Here is a 23,986-nt window from a genome sequence, read left to right as displayed (position 1 = left end):
CCTGATAAATAGCCTATATAAATTGAAAAAAAAAATGCATTTCATTGCGAAGACATATACATTTATCTACTGGAATAGAGCAGTGTAAGTATTGCATAAGGCCATCCTCAACCTTACAGTAGGCTACTTGTATAACACTCATCTGACATCTGACACGATTTCTGTTGTATGCACTGGGCTAACGTTTGCAGGTTTTAATTTGCGGGTAGTTAACATTACAGTTACTGTGATGTAACTATGGCTTACTGCATATTCACTGGATATTCCACAAATGAATGTGCCATAACGGACATGCAATACTAACATTACATTATCACACCAAGTACTCTCAGTCACTAAGCCTGCGAATTCCTAGCTAGCAATTACTAGCGTAAACAACTAGACGCTAACGTGTACAGTAGGCTACTTCAGTTGGCTTACTTGAAAAGTCTATGACTTACCCTTCATGTGACTCGAGAGCGCAGACTCGCCCATTGTGAAAAGCTGCAAGTCTTTTTTGCAGACTTTACAAGAGGCAATTCGTGGGGTTTGTCGCCGTTAAATCCATAATTTGTATTTTTTATCTTCCAGCCAACGTTCATTGAAATGACAACCTCCCGGCATGGCGCAGTAGTGGTTTCATGGGGGCAGAGTCACACATGGAAATAGACTGGAAGACCGCAGTCACACAGGCTCTCCAACATTTTATTTCCCTATTTAATAAACTAACTATTTAGTCAGATATGTATTTGTTGTGAAAGAAATACAGTTACAATTTCAAACATTTTCAAGCATTATCCAAAATGTAAGCACTTTTCAAACCTTGAAAACACAACATCAAAATTCAAGCATTTTCAAGGATTTCAAGCACCCGTACGGACCTTGGATTTATAAAGGGAACATTGCTTACAGGTGTGCATACAAACAGTTTTATAATCTGAATGTTTTTTTGGCATACGCCATTGTTGGCTTTTGGGAGTATGTACAGTTTTAGTAAGGATAATGCGCACAGTTTTATAAATGAGAACCCAGATCATTACTTTGTTTGCTTTCCAAAGTTAAATCTGCAATGCCTTGGTCTGAAGATGTGCCATTGGTTTGCTCACAAACCCAATGGCTGCTTTCGTTGTCGGCAGGATTCGAACCTGCATGGGGAGACCCCAATGGATTTCTAGTCCATCGCCTTAACCACTTGGCCAAATGAGGCAAAAGGGACTGCTAGGATGACTCATACATCATCAGATGTGATATTTGTTTTTCAAATTTTTTATTTTTTATTTTTACACAAAAGTGACACAACACAGTGAACAAAGTGAATACAGCATAGTGGAACTGATATGTCACTTCCCTTAAGTCACCTACCCACCCGCAAACCAACCCATTACAGGTCAGAAATGGGGACAAACAACACAGACCCATGCACGCTGACAAACACACACCAGTAAGGACACACAACATCCAAAAGATAAAAGTAAAAAAGATAGACAAATTAATGAGATAGAGAGGAGAGAAAAGAAAAGGGGGGGGGGGGGGGGGGGGAGCAGCTGGTTTCAAATGCAGCAGTCCAGAAGGAGCTCAGTCCTTCAAGTCAGGAAATAAGCTGAGGGAGTCAACAAGTTCTAGGAAAGGGTTCCATGTCTCTAGGAATGTTGAGATAGAGCCTTTCAAAGAAGATCTAAGCTTCTCAAGCTTCAAATTGTCGAGCACCTCTTTAATCCAATGGTCATGTGTAGGGGGGCGGGAAAGCTTCCAGTTGAACAAGATGTAAACGCCAGGGCCCACCTCAGTGTAACAGGGAGGTTAGCGTCAGGAGAAATGCCAAAAATGGCTGACAAAGGGTTAGGGGGGATAATGTGCACATAGACTCTACTCATGGTATCAAAATTGCTTATCCAAAAAGTTATTAATTTAGGGCAAGACCAGAACATATGAGTATGGTTGGCAGGAGACTGGTTACACATGTTACAGGCATCCCAGACAGTGGAGTATAATTTAGACAATTTTGCGTTTGTGTAGTGGACTTTATGAAGGACCTTGCATTGGATTAGGCCATGACGAGCACATATGGAGGATGAGGGAACCATAGCCAGAGCAAGGTCCCATTGTTGGTCCGTAATAGTCATGTTCAGATCGCCCTCCCATGCCGCTTTTGTCAAATTACGTGCGTTCGCGGAGCTCGAGCATAATAGATCATACAATGCAGAAAAGCAATTCTTTTGTATTTGACAGGTTAGCAAGGGAGAAGACATGCAGGAAATCATCACAGGTCAGATACAAACCCTGGCCCTCTGCTTCGTGGAATAAATCTCTTAGTAAATGTGCACCTGCTCTACCACTGACCCAACCCAGCCACAAGAATACCTTTCTTTCGGTCAGGATCTATCGCCAGGAGGAAATCAGTCAGGGTTTCGGGGTGGCGTGACCTCTATCAGAAGGTAGACTATTGCAAACCATGTACCTATCACTAATTACGGTCATTGGTATGCAGGTCACTTGATGAAATATAGGCAAATATATAAGGCCCCATCTGACAAGTTTGTGGTACATGACAGGCAACTTTATGTCAATGAACATGGTAGTTGATGTGACCGAGAAACCAGCAGCAAAATGACTGCTACATCATCAGATGCGGAATATTCTTGTATGCTAAATACAGGAATTTAAAGTCCGAGTCCAATTGAAATATAAGAAAAATACAATGTACGTCCAGCTTCCACATGTCCGCGTGAGTCAGCTTTCCCAGTTTTTGATTAACAGGAAAATACCCTGATGAGCATACATGTGCAGCTCAACCTCGAAAAGTAATGAAACAAATGCAAGTGGCTGGGGCTTGAAGATAAATCGCCAACCCATTAAATCCAGGCTGGGTTAGTCTGTGGCGCAATAGGTCAGCGCACTCAGTTGGTAATCCAAAAGGATGGTGGTTCAAGTCCACCCAGGGATGTTTTGTGCATAAATAATCAGGAATGAGCCAACTCTGGCCTCTATACTTCTGCAGGAGAATATAGCCCACCCCAAAGATAACACAAGTAGCGTGACCTCAATCAGAAGGTAGGCTATTGCAAACCATGTACCTATCACTCATTAGGGTCATTGGTATGCAGGTCACTTGATGAAATATAGGCAAATGTATAATGCCACATCCGACAGGTTTGTGGTACATGACGGGCGACTTTATGTCAATGAACATGGTAGTTGATGTGACCGAGAAACCAGCAGCAAAATGACTGCTACATTGTCAGTTGCGGAATATTCTTGTATGCTAAATATAGGAATTCAAAGTCAGAGTCCAATTGAAATATAAGAAAAATACAATGCACGGCCAGCTTCAACATGTCCGCATGAGTCAGCTTCCCCAATTTCTGAATAATAGGAAAATACCCTGATATGCATACATGTGCAGCTCAACCTCGAAAAGTAATGAAACAAATGCAAGTGGCTGGGGCTTGAAGATCAATCGCTCACCCATTAAAACCAGGCTGGGTTAGTCCTGGCTCAGGATCGTTTGTTCCTAGTCCAATGTTGACAGCCAATCACGTTCGTTCATATCCAATGTGATATTCCCCCCCGTCCAACCCCGTAGCGGGATGACATTGGACCTAGTCAATCGTAGCGCTACTTTACAGTGTAGATTGGATGCCGTAATCACGTACATGACTTGGTGTGGCTCACCTCCCGTCCCCAGCGTGCCTAGTAACGGTTTGCTGTCATCGCACTGAAGCTGTCACTACTGAGCGATACGATATCATTCAATTTAATGGCAAGTAACTATTACAATATGTGTTTCCTTCTTAAATAGTCACGTATACAGTTTATTTCAATCCTTCACACAAAGTTATCTTATCATTTTGCTGTTTGTTACATTATGTTACATGGCCGTAGCGTCATAGCTAACTATCGCTATTTAACGTTACTATCGATAAATGTAACGTTAATAGACTCAATATTAATATGGATAGAAAAGCCATGTCACCACTGATTACTATTCTTAGCTAACCACCTGCACCTGGGTATATTGCAAGCTGTAGGTTAACTACTAGCTATATTATGGCTAGTTTGTGTCATGTAAACAAACTAACGTTACGATCTAGCTACATATAATACCCTCAATATTACTATGAATAGAAAATCATATGTAACTAACTTACTATGACATAGCCTACTCTTTGCTAATCATCTAGGTACATTGCTACCCATTTAAAATGTCTGATCATACACCCAACATTACATTACTGTAACTTAAATTGATTTGATAATGCAGCTTTCATGCTGTCATATCAGGTGTGTGTTTGTGCTGTAGTGTCACAGTGTATTGTCCAAAGGATGCTCATTGTATATTGTTGTCCATATTCATGTTGACTTTAGATGAGCAATAAGCCTAAAAGCCACAAGGCCATGGGCGAAGGAGAGTGGATGGCAAGGCTGAGGGCATATGCCAGCTCAGGGTTTTGGTCTTCTGGAGGCAACAGACCAGCCCCTAAACAGCGGAAGTGGCATGACCTCTATCAGAAGGTAAAATATAGCAATATATAATGATCACTTGAAAAATATACCATACAATAGTGCAGATACTATGACTAAAACAAATTACTGTATACCACAGGCTAAACAGGTTTCTGATTGTTTCAGATTGAGAAATGCCCCATGCAGGCCCGTGGACAGACCACTCTGTTTGGAGGGTCAGTGGCCTGTAATTGTGGATTTCACGGTGCTAAGGTGATCTGTTTTAAAATGATGTGTCATTATGATTAATCTTAGATCTCATGTCTGCTGCAATGCTGTAGTTGTTACATCACAATGCTGTTGATTTAGCATCCCACCACTCAGCCTCCTGCCGCAGCCTCGCAGTCTGCTGCTCTGGTCTCGGCCCCTGGTGCAACGGCTGCTGTGCCACCATTGTTCTGGTGCCCCCCTCCAAGTTTGTCAATAGTGAATATTACATTAAATAACTCATATTTCATTCATAGTGGTTTTGTATTGGTTACATCATCAAATTAATATTGTTTGTCTTTTCAGTTCACTAAATCCTGCTTTGGTGGGTCACAGTCTGCCACACTAAAGCCTAATTTAGTGGCTAGGAGGAGCCCCAGGCCCTCTTCCTCCCCTGTGAGGACTCCCAGTCCCTCTCCATCCTCTGTGAGGACTCCCAGCCCCTCTTCATCCTCTGTGAGGAGTCCCAGCCCCTCTCCATCCTCTGTGAGGACCCCGAGCAATGCCCCGTCTTCTGGGAGGACCCCCAGCCCCTCTCCATCCTCTGTGAGGACCCCGAGCCCTGCTGTGAACACCAGCATGGCAGAAGCCTGTGTAAGTAGAGCAGTGACTGTTCATTGGCCTGGCTGTTGTGTAAGTTCTGCTTAGTGTAGCCTTTATCTATTCCATACATTAATAATTTGTTGTTGTCTTTTAAACAGGATGAACCCAGAGGAGTTCAGCTGGCCAGTGCTGGGGCTGCAACTTCTTTCTGGTTGCCAGCAGAGATGCGGAAAAACATCCCCATCCAAGACCAGAGGTGGATTTCTAATGCCATTTTCCACTCTGGCAAACTGCGGCAAGATTTGAAGCTGTGGTACGAACCCCCTGTCCCAGCTCTCATATACCACCAGGCACCAACACCAGATCGCTTTTTTACCCATCGGCTGATGGTGTGGATGCCCTACCACCTGTGGAAGGTGAGGGTAAACTGCCCTGAGTGTGGGAAGCAGCTGACGGGCTACAGTGTCCACAAGAGGGCTCAGAAGGTCCTGGACATTGACAGGTATTACCTGATGGTGACAGAGACACTCAGGTGTACTGTGTGTTCTCTGAACTACCTGTCCACCTCTCAGACTGTCCGCAACCAGTTTGACCTGCCGCACCAGAAAATGTTCCGGCTGATCCTGACCCGCAAGTGAGTAAAACAGTTTTGAAAAAATGTGTAGCCAGTAGTGTGTGTAAAGCGATCAACAGAATTCCACTGTCACATTCAACTGTCGCATCACCGATCGTGTGTGATAGCTTTTACACAACTGTAATGACCCTTCTATTAATATGTAACTAATCACAGCTGAATTTCAGGTACGCCTGTGACATCCGTGTCATTCGCCTGCTGTGTGACCGGACTCTGGGCAACAGTCCAGCACGTCTGGTAAAACAGCTCAAGGAAAACCATGGGGAGGAATGGCTGAACAGGTTGGCACACTATTTGGGGGAGTGTGCTGACTTTGTTGATCGGCCAAGCCTCTTCCCAGTGGTGTGCCAGGAGCCTCCAGAGCCCATTGATGTGCCCACCAGTCGCTGGCTGCTGTCAGTTTATGGCAGGGACATCCGCTCCCGCCTGGACCATATCAAGGCCAGCATCACCTCCACATTTGGCTCCATCTTAAAGATGGACTCAACCAATCAACCTCCACCCTGGCTGCTCCCATCCAGCGTGCTGCCTCCACCCTGGCTGCTCCCATCTAGCCTTCTGCCTCCACCCTGGCTGCTCCCATCCAGCCTGCTGCCTCCACCCTGGCTGCGGATGCGTCTGGGGTATGTAAAAGCATATTTATTTGCTAATAAATAACATCACTGTTACTTTGTTTTGTCCCAACTTCACTGATTTCAAAATTCTCATCACTGTTTTTACCAGGCTGTGGATGAGTCCGGTGTGCCAGGCATGGACAGAGTGGGCAGCTTGGCAGAATATCTAGTGGAGCTGCGCAACCAGCACTCACTGGCCCTCACCAACCAGCAGGTCAGGACCTTTTATTGTCTTGTTTTTTCTCCTCTGTTCTCTGTCACACATGTCCACACTTGAATATTTTTGTTTTATATGCTGTTCTCTCTATGCTGTCTTTCTCAGGTGAGCGATATTGTCGCTCTGTGGCAGAATCTGCTAGACTTTGACAAGCAGCTTGTTGTCTTTGCTGCCAGACACCAGACCAGGCTGGTCACAGGGAGGTTCAGGTCTCAAAAGAACAGGCAGGCGTTCACTCCAGGGGTGGAGAGTGTAAAGCGGCATGCACTACCACCACTGCCCCTCTTGCCCAATGGCCAGATTGCTGCCGCCTGGTGGAAACAATCTTCGTCCGGCTCTGTGCCATCCACCGCAGTCCCAAGAAGAGATCCAGATGGGACCTTATCCTGGAGGACGGCGCATTCTGGCCAACAGGCTAGTTATGCAGCAGACCACCATGCAGCTGGTGGACGTGAGCCATTACACCCTGGTGAAGTGGCACAACAAGAGGGTGAAGAGGCAGGACAGCGCGGTGGTGATGCAGGGGCTGGACCTGCCAAGCCGCTTGTCTGTGGCAGCTGACCCTCTCCCCAGTGCAAATATGCGCCCCCTCTCTGCAGCCCCCCAACCCGGCCCGGCTCACCACTACCTCCTGCCCAGCAGCACCGTGGGCCAAGCGCAGGTTAAGAGGAAGGCAGTACATGCATTCGCGACACCTGTGGCTGTGAGACCACGCCCTCAGTGGCAGCTCTTCCCTGCTCCGCCTCCACCTCCCACGTCAGCTCCACAGCTGCTGGCTCCAATGAGTACACAGGTGCCTGTCCTGATGGCTGCCCCACAGGCCCTGGGTTTCAGCCTTATATCAGCGCCTCCTGCAACTCCTGCTCCTGCGGCTCCTCCGGCTCCAGTCCGAAAACTGACCCGCAAAGTATTGCACAACACGTGCAAGAAATGTGGGCAGTTCAGGACAGCTGAGACAGGACACAGCCAGTACAAAGGGACTGTGTGCTGCCCTTCAGTTGAGACTGTCCCCAAAGAACAGTGGCTGGAGGACATAAAAAAAAAAATGATAACATTTATAATAATTTTATAATATCCCTGTTCAAAATATATTTATAATAATTCTAATATAGTTACCCCACAATAAAAGTTTGGTTAAATAAAAAAAAAATATGTTTCACTGTTTTTTGTGTGTTATGAATATAAGTTTCTGCTAAATACAGCGCTGGGTATATACTGTAGGCAAATGTGAAAAAAAGCTGCTGTAAGGATGCTTTAAAAAAAACAATGGCATGATTTTACTTTAATTTCTACTTTAAATTTTTATTTTTAGATGTGAAACCAAATTAATATTTATTGTGACCTCTATTTGGATGACAACAACAGATGGTATTTGCTTTAAATAGCTGCATAGTTTATTTATTTGTATTTGACAAGTAGGCTTCTTCATTACATTGAAATTAATGGGAATTTGTCAATGTATTCTATATAAAAATGCACTCACAAATAATATCACTAGATTATATTATATCAGTAAATAATGGATAATTGCAATCATATCAAAACTAAGCCTTTTATTTGCATTTATTATTTATTGTATTTACACCCCAGCCCAGCTTTATAACTGAGGGATACCCCCAATCCTGGGAGTGATTCCAAATAAGGCACCAAACTGTTTTTAACCTGGATAACTGGACTAAAATAAAGAAACTGATGGAATATCTGCCCTGTATTGGACTATATAACAAAATACAAAATAACTGTTCATTTTAACAAACAGTAGAGAGCAATACAACGACTGGCAGTAGACTTAAAGTTCCACAGTTTGACGGTTCGAATCTCACCCGCGGCTTGCCCAAACAAATTAAAAACATCTAAAAAATTCCATAAGTGTTCATGGGGGGCTAAAATACCTTCATGCCTTCAATTTCTTCCTTTTTACTCATTTTTTTCTCTTTTTCTCTCTTTTCTTCTTTCCTTTTCTTACCCCTTTTCCCCCCTCCTTTTCCTTTCTCCCCCCCCCCCCAACAGACTATTGTTCCCCAGCTTTGGTGCAATAGGTCAGCGCAGTCAGTTGTTAACCGAAAGGATGGTGGTTCATGTATTGTCATTGGTATGCAGGTCACTTGATGAAATATAGGCAAATGTATAAGGCCCCATCCGACAGGTTTGTGGTACATGACGGGCAACTTTATGTCAATGAACATGCTAGTTGATGTGACCGAGAAACCAGCAGCAAAATGACTGCTACATTGTCAATTGCGGAATGTTCTTGTATGCTAAATATAGGAATTCAAAGTCAGAGTCCAATTGAAATATAAGAAAAATACAATGCACGGCCAGCTTCAACATGTCCGCATGAGTCAGCTTCACCCAATTTCTTAATAATAGGAAAATACCCTGATATGTATACATGTGCAGCTCAACCTCGAAAAGTAATGAAACAAATGCAAGTGGCTAGGGCTTGAAGATCAATCGCCCACCCATTAAAACCAGGCTGGGTTAGTCTCTGTGGTGCAATAGGTCAGCGCAGTTGGCTGTTAAACACCGACCAGAATGAATGAATGAATGGAACTCACGGGGTGAATAAAAAGGGTTACAGTTTATGATGAAAGATTCCAGGTCAGGAGAACAATGCTGCTGGATCACTGTCACGTTGTTGCACCAACCGCTGTTGATGTAGAAACAGATTCCTCCACCTTTAGCTTTGCCGGAGAGGTCTGTGTCTCTGTCCGCTCTGTAGAGTTGGAAGCCTGCCAGCTGGAGCGCAGAGTCCGGTATTAATCCACAGAGCCACGTCTCCGTGAAGCACAAAACAGTAGATGAAGAAATGTCCCTGTTTCCCCCAAACAGCAGTTGTAATTCTTCCAGTTCGTTGGGCAGTGAACAGAAGTTAGAGAGAAATATACCCGGTAACGGTAATTGCCAACCCATTAAAACAAGGACGGGTTAGTGTCTGTGGCACAATAGGTCAGCACAGTTGGCTGTTAACCAAAAGGATGGTGGTTTAAGTCCACCAAGTGACTTTTTCTGCATTAAAAATCAGGAATGAGCCAACTCTGGGCTCTATCCTTCAGGAGAATATAGACCACCCCAAAGATAACACAAGTAGCGTGACCTCAATTAGAAGGTAGGCAATTGCAAACCATGTACCTATCACTCATTAGGGTCATTGGTATGCAGGTCACTTGATGAAATATAGGCAAATGTATAAGGCCCCATCCGACAGTGTTGTCGTGCATGACGGGTAACTTCAAGTCATAGAACATGCTAGTTGATGTGACCGAGAAACCAGCAGCAAAATGACTGCTACATTGTCAGTTGCGGAATGTTCTTGTATGATAAATATAGGAATTCAAAGTCAGAGTCCAATTGAAATATAAGAAAAATACAATGCACTGCCAGCTTCAATATGTCCGAATGAGTCAGCTTCCCCAATTTCTGAATAATAGGAAAATACCCTGATATGCATACATGTGCAGCTCAACCTCGAAAAGTATTGAAACAAATGCAAGTGGCTGGGGCTTGAAGATAATTCGCCAACCCATTAAAACCAGCCTAGGTTAGTCTCTGTGGTGCAATAGTTCAGCGCTGTCAGCTGTTACCCAAAAGGATGGTAGTTCAAGTCCACCCAGGGATGTATTGTGCATAAATAATCAGGAATGAGCCAACTCTGGGCTCTATCCTTCTGCAGGAGAATATAGACCACCCCAAAGATAACACAATTGGTGTGACCTCAATCAGAAGGTAGGCAATTGCAAACCATGTACCTATCACTCAAAAGGGTCATTGGTATGCAGGTCACTTGATGAAATATAGGCAAATATATAAGGCCCAATCCGACAGGTTTGTGTTACATGACGGTTCAAGTCCACCCAGGGACGTTTTGTGCATACAAAATCAGGAATGCGCCAACTCTGGGCTCTATCCTTCTGCAGGAGAATATAGACCACCCCAAAGATAACACAATTAGCGTGACCTCAATCAGAAGGTAGGCAATTGCAAACCATGTACCTATCACTCATTAGGGTCATTGGTATGCAGGTCACTTGATGAAATATAGGCAAATGTATGAGACCCCATCCGACAGGTTTGTGGTACCTAACAGGCAACTTCATGTCAATAAACATTCTAATTTATGTCACCGAGAAACCAGCAGCAAAATGACTGCTACATTGTCAGTTTTGGAATATTCTTGTATTCTAAATATAGGAATTCAAAGTCAGAGTCCAATTGAAAAATAAGAAAAATACAATGCACTGCCAGCTTCAATATGTCCGAATGAGTCAGCTTCCCCAATTTCTGAATAATAGGAAAATACCCTGATATGCATACATGTCCAGCTCAACCTCAAAAAGTAATGAAACAAATGCAAGTGGCTGGGGCTTGAAGATAATTCCCCCACCCATTAAAACCAGCCTAGGTTAGTCTCTGTGGTGCAATAGGTTCAGCGCAGTCAGCTGTTAACCGAAAGGATGGTGGTTCAAGTCCACCCAGGGACGTTTTGTGCATAAAAAATCAGGAATGAGCCAACTCTGGGCTCTATCCTTCTGCAGGAGAATATAGACCACCCCAAAGATAACACAATTAGCGTGACCTCAATCAGAAGGTAGGCAATTGCAAACCATGTACCTATCACTCATTAGGGTCATTGGTTTGCAGGTCACTTGATGAAATATAGGCAAATGTATGAGACCCCATCCGACAGTGTTGTCGTGCATGACGGGTAACTTCAAGTCACAGAACATGCTAGTTGATGTGACCAAGAAACCAGCAGCAAAATGACTGCTACATTGTCAGTTTTGGAATATTCTTGTATTCTAAATATAGGAATTCAAAGTCAGAGTCCAATTGAAATATAAGAAAAATACAATGCACGGCCAGCTTCAACATGTCCGCATGAGTCAGCTTTCCCAATTTCTGAATAATATGAAAATTCCCTGATATGCATACATGTACAGCTCAACCTCAATAAGTAATGAATGAAACAAATGCAAGTGGCTGGGGCTTGAAGATAAATCGCCCAATAGGTCAGCGCAGTCGGCTGTTAACCGAAAGGATGGTGGTTCAAGTCCACCCAGGGATGTTTTGTGCATAAAAAATCAGGAATGAGCCAACTCTGGGCTCTATCCTCCTGCAGAAGAATATAGACCACCCCAAAGATAACGCAAGTAGTGTGACCTCAATCAGAAGGTAGGCAATTGCCAACCATGTACCTATCACTCAAAAGGGTCATTGGTATGCAGGTCACTTGATGAAATATAGGCAAATATATAAGGCCCCATCCGACAGTGTTGTCGTGCATGACGGGTAACTTCAAGTCACAGAACATGCTAGTTGATGTGACCAAGAAACCAGCAGCAAAATGACTGCTACATTGTCAGTTTTGGAATATTCTTGTATTCTAAATATAGGAATTCAAAGTCAGAGTCCAATTGAAATATAAGAAAAATACAATGCACGGCCAGCTTCAACATGTCCGCATGAGTCAGCTTTCCCAATTTCTGAATAATAGGAAAATTCCCTGATATGCATACATGTACAGCTCAACCTCAATAAGTAATGAAACAAATGCAAGTGGCTGGGGCTTGAAGATAAATCGCCCACCCATTAAAACCAACTTCGGTTAGTCTCTATGGCTCAATAGGTCAGCGCAGTCGGCTGTTAACCGAAAGGATGGTGGTTCAAGTCCACCCAGGGACGTTATGTGCATAAAAAATCAGGAATGAGCCAACTCTGGGCTCAATCCTTCTGCAGGAGAATATAGACCACCCCAAAGATAACACAATTAGCGTGACCTCAATCAGAAGATAGGCAATTGCAAACCATGTACCTATCGCTCATTAGGGTCATTGGTATGCAGGTCACTTGATGAAATACAGGCAAATGTATAAGGCCCCATCCAACACTGTTGTCGTGCATGACGGGTAACTTCAAGTCATAGAACATGCTAGTTGATGTGACCGAGAAACCAGCAGCAAAATGACTGCTACATTGTCAATTGCGGAATATTCTTCTATGCTAAATATAGGAATTCAAAGTCAGAGTCCAATTGAAATATAAGAAAAATACAATGCACGGCCAGCTTCAATATGTCCGCATGAGTCAGCTTCCCCAATTTCTGAATAATAGGAAAATACCCTGATATGCATACATGTGCAGCTCAACCTCGAAAAGTAATGAAACAAATGCAAGTGGCTGGGGCTTGAAGATGAATCGCCCACCCATTAAAACCAGCCTAGGTTAGTCTCTGTTGTGCAATGGGTCAGCGCAGTCAGCTGTTACCCGAAAGGATGGTAGTTCAAGTCCACCCAGGGACGTTTTGTGCATAAAAAATCAGGAATGAGCCAACTCTGGGCTCTATCCTTCTGCAGGAGAATATAGACCACCCCAAAGATAACACAAGTAGTGTGACCTCAATCAGAAGGTAGGCAATTGCAAACCATGTACCTGACACTCATTAAGGTCATTGGTATGCAGGTCACTTGATGAAATATAGGCAAATATATAAGGCCCAATCTAACAGGTTTGTGTTACATGACGGTTCAAGTCCACCCAGGGACGTTTTGTGCATACAAAAATCAGGAATGAGCCAACTCTGGGCTCAATCCTTCTGCAGGAGAATATATACCACCCCAAAGATAACACAATTAGCGTGACCTCAATCAGAAGGTAGGCAATTGCAAACCATGTACCTATCACTCATTAGGGTCATTGGTATGTCGTGCATGACGGGTAACTTCAAGTCACAGAACATGCTAGTTGATGTGACCGAGAAACCAGCAGCAAAATGACTGCTACATTGTCAGTTGCGGAATGTTCTTGTATGCTAAATATAGGAATTCAAAGTCAGAGTCCAATTGAAATATAAGAAAAATACAATGCACGGCCAGCTTCAACATGTCCAAATGAGTCAGCTTCCCAATTTCTGAATAATAGGAAAATACCCTGATATGCATACATGTGCAGCTCAACCTCGAAAAGTAATGAAACAAATGCAAGTGGCTGGGGCTTGAAGATGAATCGCCCACCCATTAAAACCAACCTCGGTTAGTCTCTGTGGCGCAATGGTCAGCGCAGTCAACTGTTACCCGAAATGATGGTAGTTCAAGTCCACCCAGGGATGTATTGTGCATAAATAATCAGGAATGAGCCAACTCTGGGCTCTATCCTTCTGCAGGAGAATATAGACCACCCCAAAGATAACACAAGTAGTGTGACCTCAATCAGAAGGTAGGCAATTGCAAACCATGTACCTATCACTCAAAAGGGTCATTGGTATGCAGGTCACTTGATGAAATATAGGCAAATATATAAGGCCCAATCCGACAGGTTTGTGTTACATGACGGTTCAAGTCCACCCAGGGACGTTTTGTGCATACAAAATCAGGAATGAGCCAACTCTGGGCTCTATCCATCTGCAGGAGAATATAGACCACCCCAAAGATAACACAATTAGCGTGACCTCAATCAGAAGGTAGGCAATTGCAAACCATGTACCTATCGCTCATTAGGGTCATTGGTATGCAGGTCACTTGATGAAATATAGGCAAATGTATAAGGCCACATTCGACAGGTTTGTGGTGCATGACGGGTAACTTCAAGTCACAGAACATGCTAGTTGATGTGACCAAGAAACCAGCAGCAAAATGACTGCTACATTGTCAGTTTTGGAATATTCTTGTATTCTAAATATAGGAATTCAAAGTCAGAGTCCAATTGAAATATAAGAAAAATACAATGCACGGCCAGCTTCAATATGTCCGCATGAGTCAGCTTTCCCAATTTCTGAATAATATGAAAATTCCCTGATATGCATACATGTACAGCTCAACCTCAATAAGTAATGAAACAAATGCAAGTGGCTGGGGCTTGAAGATAAATCGCCCACCCATTAAAACCAACCTCGGTTAGTCTCTGTGGCGCAATAGGTCAGCGCAGTCGGCTGTTAACCGAAAGGATGGTGGTTCAAGTCCATCCAGGGACGTTTTGTGCATAAAAAATCAGAAATGAGCCAACTCTGGGCTCAATCCTTCTGCAGGAGAATATAGACCACCCCAAAGATAACACAATTAGCGTGACCTCAATCAGAAGGTAGGCAATTGCAAACCATGTACCTATCGCTCATTAGGGTCATTGGTATGAAGGTCACTTGATGAAATACAGGCAAATGTATAAGGCCCCATCCGACAGTGTTGTCGTGCATGACGGGTAACTTCAAGTCATAGAACATGCTAGTTGATGTGACCAAGAAACCAGCAGCAAAATGACTGCTACATTGTCAGTTTTGGAATATTCTTGTATTCTAAATATAGGAATTCAAAGTCAGAGTCCAATTGAAATATAAGAAAAATACAATGCACGGCCAGCTTCAACATGTCCAAATGAGTCAGCTTCCCCAATTTCTGAATAATAGGAAAATACCCTGATATGCATACATGTGCAGCTCAACCTCGAAAAGTAATGAAACAAATGCAAGTGGCTGGGGCTTGAAGATAAATCGCCCACCCATTAAAACCAGCCTAGGTTAGTCTCTGTGGTGCAATAGGTCAGCGCAGTCAGCTGTTACCCGAAAGGATGGTGGTTCAAGTCCACCCAGGGACGTTTTGTGCATAAAAAATCAGGAATGAGCCAACTCTGGGCTCTATCCTCCTGCAGGAGAATATAGACCACCCCAAAGATAACACAAGTAGTGTGACCTCAATCAGAAGGTAGGCAATTGCCAACCATGTACCTATCACTCAAAAGGGTCATTGGTATGCAGGTCACTTGATGAAATATAGGCAAATATATAAGGCCCAATCCGACAGGTTTGTGTTACATGACGGTTCAAGTCCACCCAGGGACGTTTTGTGCATACAAAATCAGGAATGAGCCAACTCTGGGCTCTATCCATCTGCAGGAGAATATAGACCACCCCAAAGATAACACAATTAGCGTGACCTCAATCAGAAGGTAGGCAATTGCAAACCATGTACCTATCACTCATTAGGGTCATTGGTATGTCGTGCATGACGGGTAACTTCAAGTCACAGAACATGCTAGTTGATGTGACCAAGAAACCAGCAGCAAAATGACTGCTACATTGTCAGTTTTGGAATATTCTTGTATGCTAAATATAGGAATTCAAAGTCAGAGTCCAATTGAAATATAAGAAAAATACAATGCACGGCCAGCTTCAACATGTCCGCATGAGTCAGCTTTCCCAATTTCTGAATAATATGAAAATTCCCTGATATGCATACATGTACAGCTCAACCTCAATAAGTAATGAAACAAATGCAAGTGGCTGGGGCTTGAAGATAAATCGCCCACCCATTAAAACCAACTTCGGTTAGTCTCTGTGGCGCAATAGGTCAGCGCAGTCGGCTGTTAACCGAAAGGATGGTGGTTCAAGTCCACCCAGGGACGTTTTGTGCATAAAAAATCAGAAATGAGCCAACTCTGGGCTCAATCCTTCTGCAGGAGAATATAGACCACCCCAAAGATAACACAATTAGCGTGACCTCAATCAGAAGGTAGGCAATTGCAAACCATGTACCTATCACTCATTAGGGTCATTGGTATGCAGGTCACTTGATGAAATACAGGCAAATGTATAAGGCCCCATCCGACAGTGTTGTCGTGCATGACGGGTAACTTCATGTCATAGAACATGCTAGTTGATGTGACCGAGAAACCAGCAGCAAAATGACTGCTACATTGTCAATTGCGGAATATTCTTGTATGCTAAATATAGGAATTCAAAGTCAGAGTCCAATTGAAATATAAGAAAAATACAATGCATGGCCAGCTTCAATATGTCCGCATGAGTCAGCTTCCCCAATTTCTGAATAATAGGAAAATACCCTGATATGCATACATGTGCAGCTCAACCTCAAAAAGTAATGAAACAAATGCAAGCGGCTGGGGCTTGAAGATCAATCGCCCACTCGTTAAAAGCAGGCTGGGTTAGTCTCTGTGACGCAATATAGTCAGCTGTTAACCGAAAGGATGGTGGTTCAAGTCCACCCAGGGACGTTTTGTGCATAAAAAATCAGGAATGAGCCAACTCTGGGCTCTATCCTCCTGCAGGGGAATATAGACCACCCCAAAGATAACACAAGTAGTGTGACCTCAATCAGAAGGTAGGCAATTGCAAACCATTTACCTATCACTCATTAGGGTCATTGGTATGCAGGTCACTTGATGAAATATAGGCAAATATATAAGGCCCCATCCGACAGGTTTGTGTTACATGACGGTTCAAGTCCACCCAGGGACGTTTTGTGCATAAAAAATCAGGAATGAGCCAACTCTGGGCTCTATCCTTCTGCAGGAGAATATAGACCACCCCAAAGATAACACAATTAGCGTGACCTCAAACAGAAGGTAGGCAATTGCAAACCATGTACCTATCACTCATTAGGGTCATTGGTTTGCAGGTCACTTGATGAAATATAGGCAAATGTATGAGACCCCATCCGACAGGTTTGTCATACATGACGGTTCAAGTCCACCAAGCGACGTTTTGTGCATAAAAAATCAGGAATGAGCCAACTCTGGGCTTTATCCGTCTGCAGGAGAATATAGACCACCCCAAAGATAACACAATTAGCGTGACCTCAATCAGAAGGTAGGCAATTGCAAACCATGTACCTATCACTCATTAGGGTCATTGGTATGCAGGTCACTTGATGAAATATAGGCAAATGTATAATCGAAAGTAATGAAACAAATGCAAGTGGCTGGGGCTTGAAGATCAATCGCCCACCCATTAAAACCAGGCTGGTTTAGTCTCTGTGGCGCTACCCAGCTCAGGATCTTCTGTTCCTAGTCCAATGTTGACAGCCAATCACGTTCGTTCATATCCAATGTGAGATTCCCCACCGTCCAACCCCGTAGCGGAATGACATTGGACCTAGCCAATTGTAGCGCTACTTTCCAATGTAGATTGGATGCCGTAATCACGTACATGACGTGGTATGGCTCACCTCCCGTCCCCCCCAGAGTGCCTAGTAACGGTTTGCTGTCATCGCACTTAAGCTGTCACTGAGCAATACGATATCATTCAATTTAATGGTAAGTAACCATTAAAATATGTGTTTCCTTTTAAATAGTCACGTATACAGTTTATTTCAATCCTTCACACAAAGTTATCTTATCATTTTGCTATGTGTTACATTATGTTACATGGCCGTAGCGTCATAGCTAACAATCGCCAATGCTAACTGTAGCTGTAGGCTAGCTAGCTAATATGGGTCGTTCGTGTCATGTGAAATGTAAAAAAATACTAACGTAAACATTACTATCGATAAATGTAACTCTAATAGGCTCAATATTAATATGGATAGAAAAGCCATGTTACTACTATGATATTACTATTCTTAGCTAACAACTTGCACCAGGGTATATTGCAAGCTGTAGGTTAACTACTAGCTATATTATGGCTAGTTTGTGTCATCTAAACAAACTAACGTTACGATCTAGCTACATCTAAAACCCTCAATATTACTATGAATAGAAAATCATATGTAACTAACTTACTATGACATAGCCTACTCTTTGCTAATCATCTAGGTACATTGCTACCCATTTAAAATGTCTGATCATACACCCAACATTACAGTAATTTAAATTGATTTGATAATGCAGTTTTCATGCTGTCATATCAGGTGTGTGTTTGTGCTGTAGTGTCACCGTGTATTGTCCAAAGGATGCTCATTGTATATTGTTGTCCATATTCATGTTGACTTTAGATGAGCAATAAGCCTAAAAGCCACAAGTCCATGGGCGAAGGAGAGTGGGTGGCAAGGCTGAGGGCATATGCCAGCTCAGGGGTTTGGCCTTCTGGAGGCAACAGACCAGCCCCTAAACAGCGGAAGTGGCATGACCTCTATCAGAAGGTAAAATATAGCAATATATAATGATCACTTGAAAAATATACCATACAATAGTGCAGATACTATGACTAAACAAATTACTGTATACCACAGGCTAAACAGGTTTCTGATTGTTTCAGATTGAGAAATGCCCCATGCAGGCCCGTGGACAGACCACTCTGTTTGGAGGGTTAGTGGCCTGTAATTGTAGATTTCACGGTGCTAAGGTGATCTGTTTTAAAATGATGTGTCATTATGATTAATCTTACATCTCATGTCTGCTGCAATGCTGTAGTTGTTGCATCACAATGCTGTTGATTTAGCAGCCCACCACTCAGCCTCCTGCTGCAGCCTCGCAGTCTGCTGCTCTGGTCTCGGCCCCTGGTGCAACGGCTGCTGTGCCACCATCTTTCTGGCGTCCCCCTCCAAGTTTGTCAATGGTGAATATTATATTAACTATCTCATATTTCATTCATAGTGGTTTTGTATTGGTTACATGATCAAATTAATATTGTTTGTCTTTTCAGTTCACTAAATCACGCTTTGATGGGTCACAGTCTGCCACACTAAAGCCTAATTTAGTAGCTAGGAGGAGCCCCAACCGCTCTTCCTCCCCTGTGAGGACTCCCAGTCCCTCTCCATCCTCTGTGAGGACTCCCAGCCCCTCTTCATCCTCTGTGAGGATCCCGAGCCATGCCCTGTCTTCTGTGAGGACTCCCAGCCCCTCTCCATCCTCTGGGAGGACCCCGAGCCATGCCCCGTCTTCTGTGAGGACCCCCAGCCCCTCTCCATCCTCTGTGAGGACCCCGAGCCATGCCACGTCTTCTGGGAGGACCCCCAGCCCCTCTCCATCCTCTGTGAGGACCTCGAGCCCTGCTGTGAACACCAGCATGGCAGAAGCCTGTGCAAGTAGAGCAGTGCCTTTTCATTGGCCTGGCTGTTGTGTAAGTTATGCTTAGTGTAGCCTTTATTTATTCTATACATTAATACTTTGTTGTTGTCTTTTAAACAGGATAAACCCAGAGGAGTTCAGCTGGCCAGTGCTGGGGCTGCAACTTCTTTCTGGTTGCCAGTAGAGATGCAGAAAAACATCCCCATCCAAGACCAGAAGTGGATTTCTAATGCCATTTTCCACTCTGGCAAACTGCGGCAAGATTTGAAGCTGTGGTACGAACCCCCTGTCCCAGCTCTCATATACCACCAGGCACCAACACCAGATCGCTTTTTTACCCATCGGCTGATGGTGTGGATGCCCTACCACCTGTGGAAGGTGAGGGTAAACTGCCCTGAGTGTGGGAAGCAGCTGACGGGCTACGGTGTCCACAAGAGGGTTCGGAAGGTCCTGGACTTTGACAGGTATTACCTGATGGTGACAGAGACACTCAGGTGCACTGTGTGTTCTCTGAACTACCTGTCCACTTCTCAGACTGTCCGCAACCAGCTTGACCTGCTGCACCAGAAAATGTTCAGGCTGATCCTGACCCACAAGTGAGTAAAACAGTTTTGAAAAAATTTGTAACCAGTAGTGTGTGTAAAGCGATCAACAGAATTCCACTGTCACATTCAACTGTCGCATCGCCAGCCGTGTGTGATAGCTTTTACACAGATGAACGAAAACATGTTCTATCATAGTAGCTCAAAATTGAAATTGAGAAATTACTAAATTACTGTTTTTTGTTCTTCCTCCTCCTTGTACCCCTATTTTTACACTACTGTACCCTGCAGCTCACAAACTTGTCCTTTGTCTCTGTGATACTGTAATTCTTTGTTAATATAAACATGCAACCAGTAATAATCTATTGAGCAGTCAGTACTGTTACTGTAAAAAATGGAAAGCACAATGTTCAGGGCCATACAATTTGTTCATACAGCCTACAATGCACTGTACTACAGTATACAATACTAAAAGGGACAAAAATCAAAGGAGTAAACATGTGATCAATGTGCTTCTTCTTGTCTTTGGGCTGGGTCAGGCCAGAGCATTTCGTCCACATCACAAGCAATATTGTCCCTCCTGAGGCAACGGGGGAAGAAGCCTCTTCTGTGCCGTATCCAGCCCTGACACCTCGCATACACACTCGTCCTCTTACATTGTTTCATCTATCCATTCTCAAACTTTCTCCTTCCCACCTTCAACAACCTGTTTTCTCTCCGAACTGGCTTATATTGGTTGTGTCACATCATTTGAAACAAGTGAAATCAATTTTGAGTGATTGTGTTCAATCAATGACATGTGTTCTCTATTTGTATTTGATTGTTGCCACTTGTGTTTACCAGTATGGATGACATGTGCATTATTGTATGCACAAACAAAGTCTGATTGATTTGTAATGCTGAAATAGTCATTAGAGAGTTGCATGCAATATGGACGCCATTGTAAAGCTACTCAAGATGGGCTTTTCTCATGGTCAATCCGTGGTTGATCACATGATGAATAAATGTGGCCCTGATCTCATCAGAGATGGCTCTCCTTTCTCTTCTTTGCCCACTCCTCCTCCTCGTTGTCGTCCGCCTGTCTCTCCCTTCTCCTCCCCTTGCTCTCTGTCTATTGTTGGCATCCATTGTTCAAAACAGGTAATCTGACCTTTGACCTCTGTACAGGCCTATACTAAAGCAGTGATTGGTTAGTATTCAGTTATGACATAATGTGTTTGCACATGTGAGGAGCGTGTGTTTGTGCCCTGGTAAATAAGTGTAGCATTTTGATTGGTTGTGTTTAGAAACAGAAAGCAAGTCACTTCCTGTTAGATTTTTGTCTTTTAGGTAGAGAATTGTGTGTAATGTTTTGAAAAAAGTGTTTTATGCGATTGAAAACTGAGTGAAAGGCTGAGAAATAGCTGATGGTTTTGGAGATTTGCTGTGTAATTTTGCACTTTGAGTGAGAGGTTTCAAAAATCGTGTGACATGAAAAGATTTTGTGTATAAGCAGTTGAAAAAAACTGTAACTCACTACACTTTGTGAAGGAAGCGCCACCTCATGGGGAAACCCTGCAAGTGAATGAATGGGTGTTTACAGTGGAATTTAGACACACCTGGACCCGGTCAGGACGCAGGAGTAGGGGGGGGACTGGAAGTGATATTGGCCATAAGCCAGCCACAGCTGGCTGGCTTATGGCTTGGAGGGGAAAATTTAGATCGCTTCATCTGTAGTTTTTTCAACAGCTAGAAAATAATTTTAACACACATATCAGTTACTTGCAGCTCTATCCTATATCCTGGACTATATACCTGTCCTCTGCACATTCTATATATCTTGAACTTTTGCACATATCTCAACATTTTGGCATCATTCTTGACTAATCAATACAGCCTCTTTTTTCTTTTCTTAATGTTAAACAGTTATAAGTACATATTTGTTTCTATATTTATTGTTTGTGTATTTCATAGTAATGTTTAGAAACAACCAAGGAAAATTCCTCGTAAGGACTGTGTAGCAGTTATGTACCAATTAGTATGGCCACAATACATTTTTTATGTTGAGCTGCAAACAAAGTAGATTCACTCAATATTGCCATTGTTATTATTGTGATCATAACATAAATCTTGGAATTACTTGGAGGTTATAGATGAGGTGTCATTATTGACCTCCTGTGGACCAATACTTAATTAAATTAAATAATTTGTTTGTTCATTGTGTTACTGCCTGGCTCAAGGCCGGCAACAAAAGGGAGGTCACACAGAGAAATCAGTCAAAAAGTTGTTTATTTAAACTAACTAGACATATTAACACAACCTAACTAAACATAAGCTTAATGGTGAGGTATGTAACTGTGGAAGACATCAGTCGTGTTTGCAGTGTGTGGATGGGTGAATGTGATGTGTTGTATGGTGCAGCAAACCAAACAAAGGACAAAATGTTGACCTCTGCTGTAAGTACATTATACAATTAATATTAGGCTTGTGTGATGGGAGCAGGTGATGACAGTTAAGTGTAATAAAACTGACATGGGTTAATTATTCATATTTACTGAAACGTACGGGTGCTTGTTTGGGTCATCTGTCTTACAGTAGGGACTAAAGGGAATAGAAGAAAACTAATTATTTACTCTTATTATATAACATTTCTTTTAATATGGTTGGTACTGCATTGTTTATTTGTTGCACTCTTTAGTTACCTCTCTGCGTGGTGTCGGATTTCCCCCTGCATGGTGGTGGAGGTGGTGATGGAGCTGACGCTGGTGGCTATGGCCTTAATGCCTTTTTACCCTTTTGTTGAGACAGGATCTGTGTCTGACAGCTCTTCTAAAGAGAATGAGTATCGTGTGTTTTTTCAGTAGCAAGTTTTATCAGCAGATTGATAGCAAGATAAAACACAATGTACAAGTTTTTATACATAATGCAACGTGCTTTGGTTTCCTCTTAAAGGGCCATGTGTCAGAGTTGAGGTCAGAGGTGTAGCAAGACCTCTTCAATTTTTTTGACAATATTGTCAAAAGAATTTGAGGAAAGAAAGGATATTTCCTATCACTTCTTTCAGGGCAATTATGATTTTTGATATACTAATTGTCAAAAAAGGGTGGTGCAGATTTGGTGTGCAGAAAGGTGACGAGGAGGCAGCAGAGGGTATGAATGATTTTAATGACAAAAAGAAAAACGTACTCTCTTCTGCTGTGAAAGAGGCAAAGCAGTGCCGGATTGTCGTCCATTTCCCTGGTGGAAGTCGCGAAAATGTGTGTAGGAAAATAGGAATTTGCGACGCAGATGGTGAGGTGGTGACTACAGAAAGTAAATGGAAATAACGATTACTCGTAATATTTTCAAGTAGTGATGCCTCACGCACATTTTTTCACTCCATATCATCCACGTTACCATGAAGATTAAATCCAGCAGTGTTATTTGCGCTTGTACTGAGTGATAATTGTTCCATAAACACTTCCAACTCAAATCTTAAATAAATTGTGTTCTTAATGTTTAATCGGCGCTGTCTCACCATCACATTGTCCGCTACGGAGCGCAGGAGGAGGAGATGGCCCGACTGCATTGATTAAAGGATAGCCTCAAATACCCTAGCAGTAGATAGATACAATTAGCAGAACACAGTGTAAATAACTAAATATCTGTCTTTAAAACTGTGCATATATCATCAAATGTCAAAGTCTGAAAATACAGCCGTATAAGCTCTCGCGCAATCGTTACATTTAAAGTCCTCGTTATCAATCTGAACTTTAATACTGTTTGTGACAAAACCTGCATGAAGAAAAGTGTGTTTGCCTATTACACTTTCTTTCGTCTTCAAATTGTATCTCAGGGTGGGGGATACCACTAGTTAATGCTGTGATTTTGGCAAGGTGTTAACAATCACAAATTGTTGTAAACATAAATTCTGCGGTGACCCCTCCGTGCGTAATAATGCATGATGTCACTGCTGGCCCTGCAGGAGGGCTAACCCCCAATGGAAGAATCAGCAGAAAAAGAGACTTCAGGGACCATGACGATGAATGGCTAATAT

At 43.0% G+C, this 23,986-nt stretch overlaps 2 non-coding genes across 2 annotated transcripts; one reads left to right on the top strand and one right to left on the bottom strand.

The window, feature by feature from the left end:
• Positions 1 to 1,103: 1,103 nt before the first annotated feature.
• Positions 1,104 to 1,186, bottom strand: trnas-aga (transfer RNA serine (anticodon AGA)). Its single transcript has one exon. It is a non-coding gene; the product is annotated as a tRNA-Ser (tRNA).
• A 14,827-nt stretch (positions 1,187 to 16,013) lies between these two features.
• Positions 16,014 to 16,087, top strand: trnan-guu (transfer RNA asparagine (anticodon GUU)). The gene has a single exon. It is a non-coding gene; the product is annotated as a tRNA-Asn (tRNA).
• Positions 16,088 to 23,986: the final 7,899 nt, after the last annotated feature.

Source organism: Sander vitreus, chromosome 22, assembly GCF_031162955.1.
Source record: "Sander vitreus isolate 19-12246 chromosome 22, sanVit1, whole genome shotgun sequence".
Taxonomy (NCBI): domain Eukaryota; kingdom Metazoa; phylum Chordata; class Actinopteri; order Perciformes; family Percidae; genus Sander; species Sander vitreus.
The sequence above is the reverse complement of the archived record's forward strand: the minus strand, read 5'-3'. Positions and strand labels throughout refer to the sequence as shown.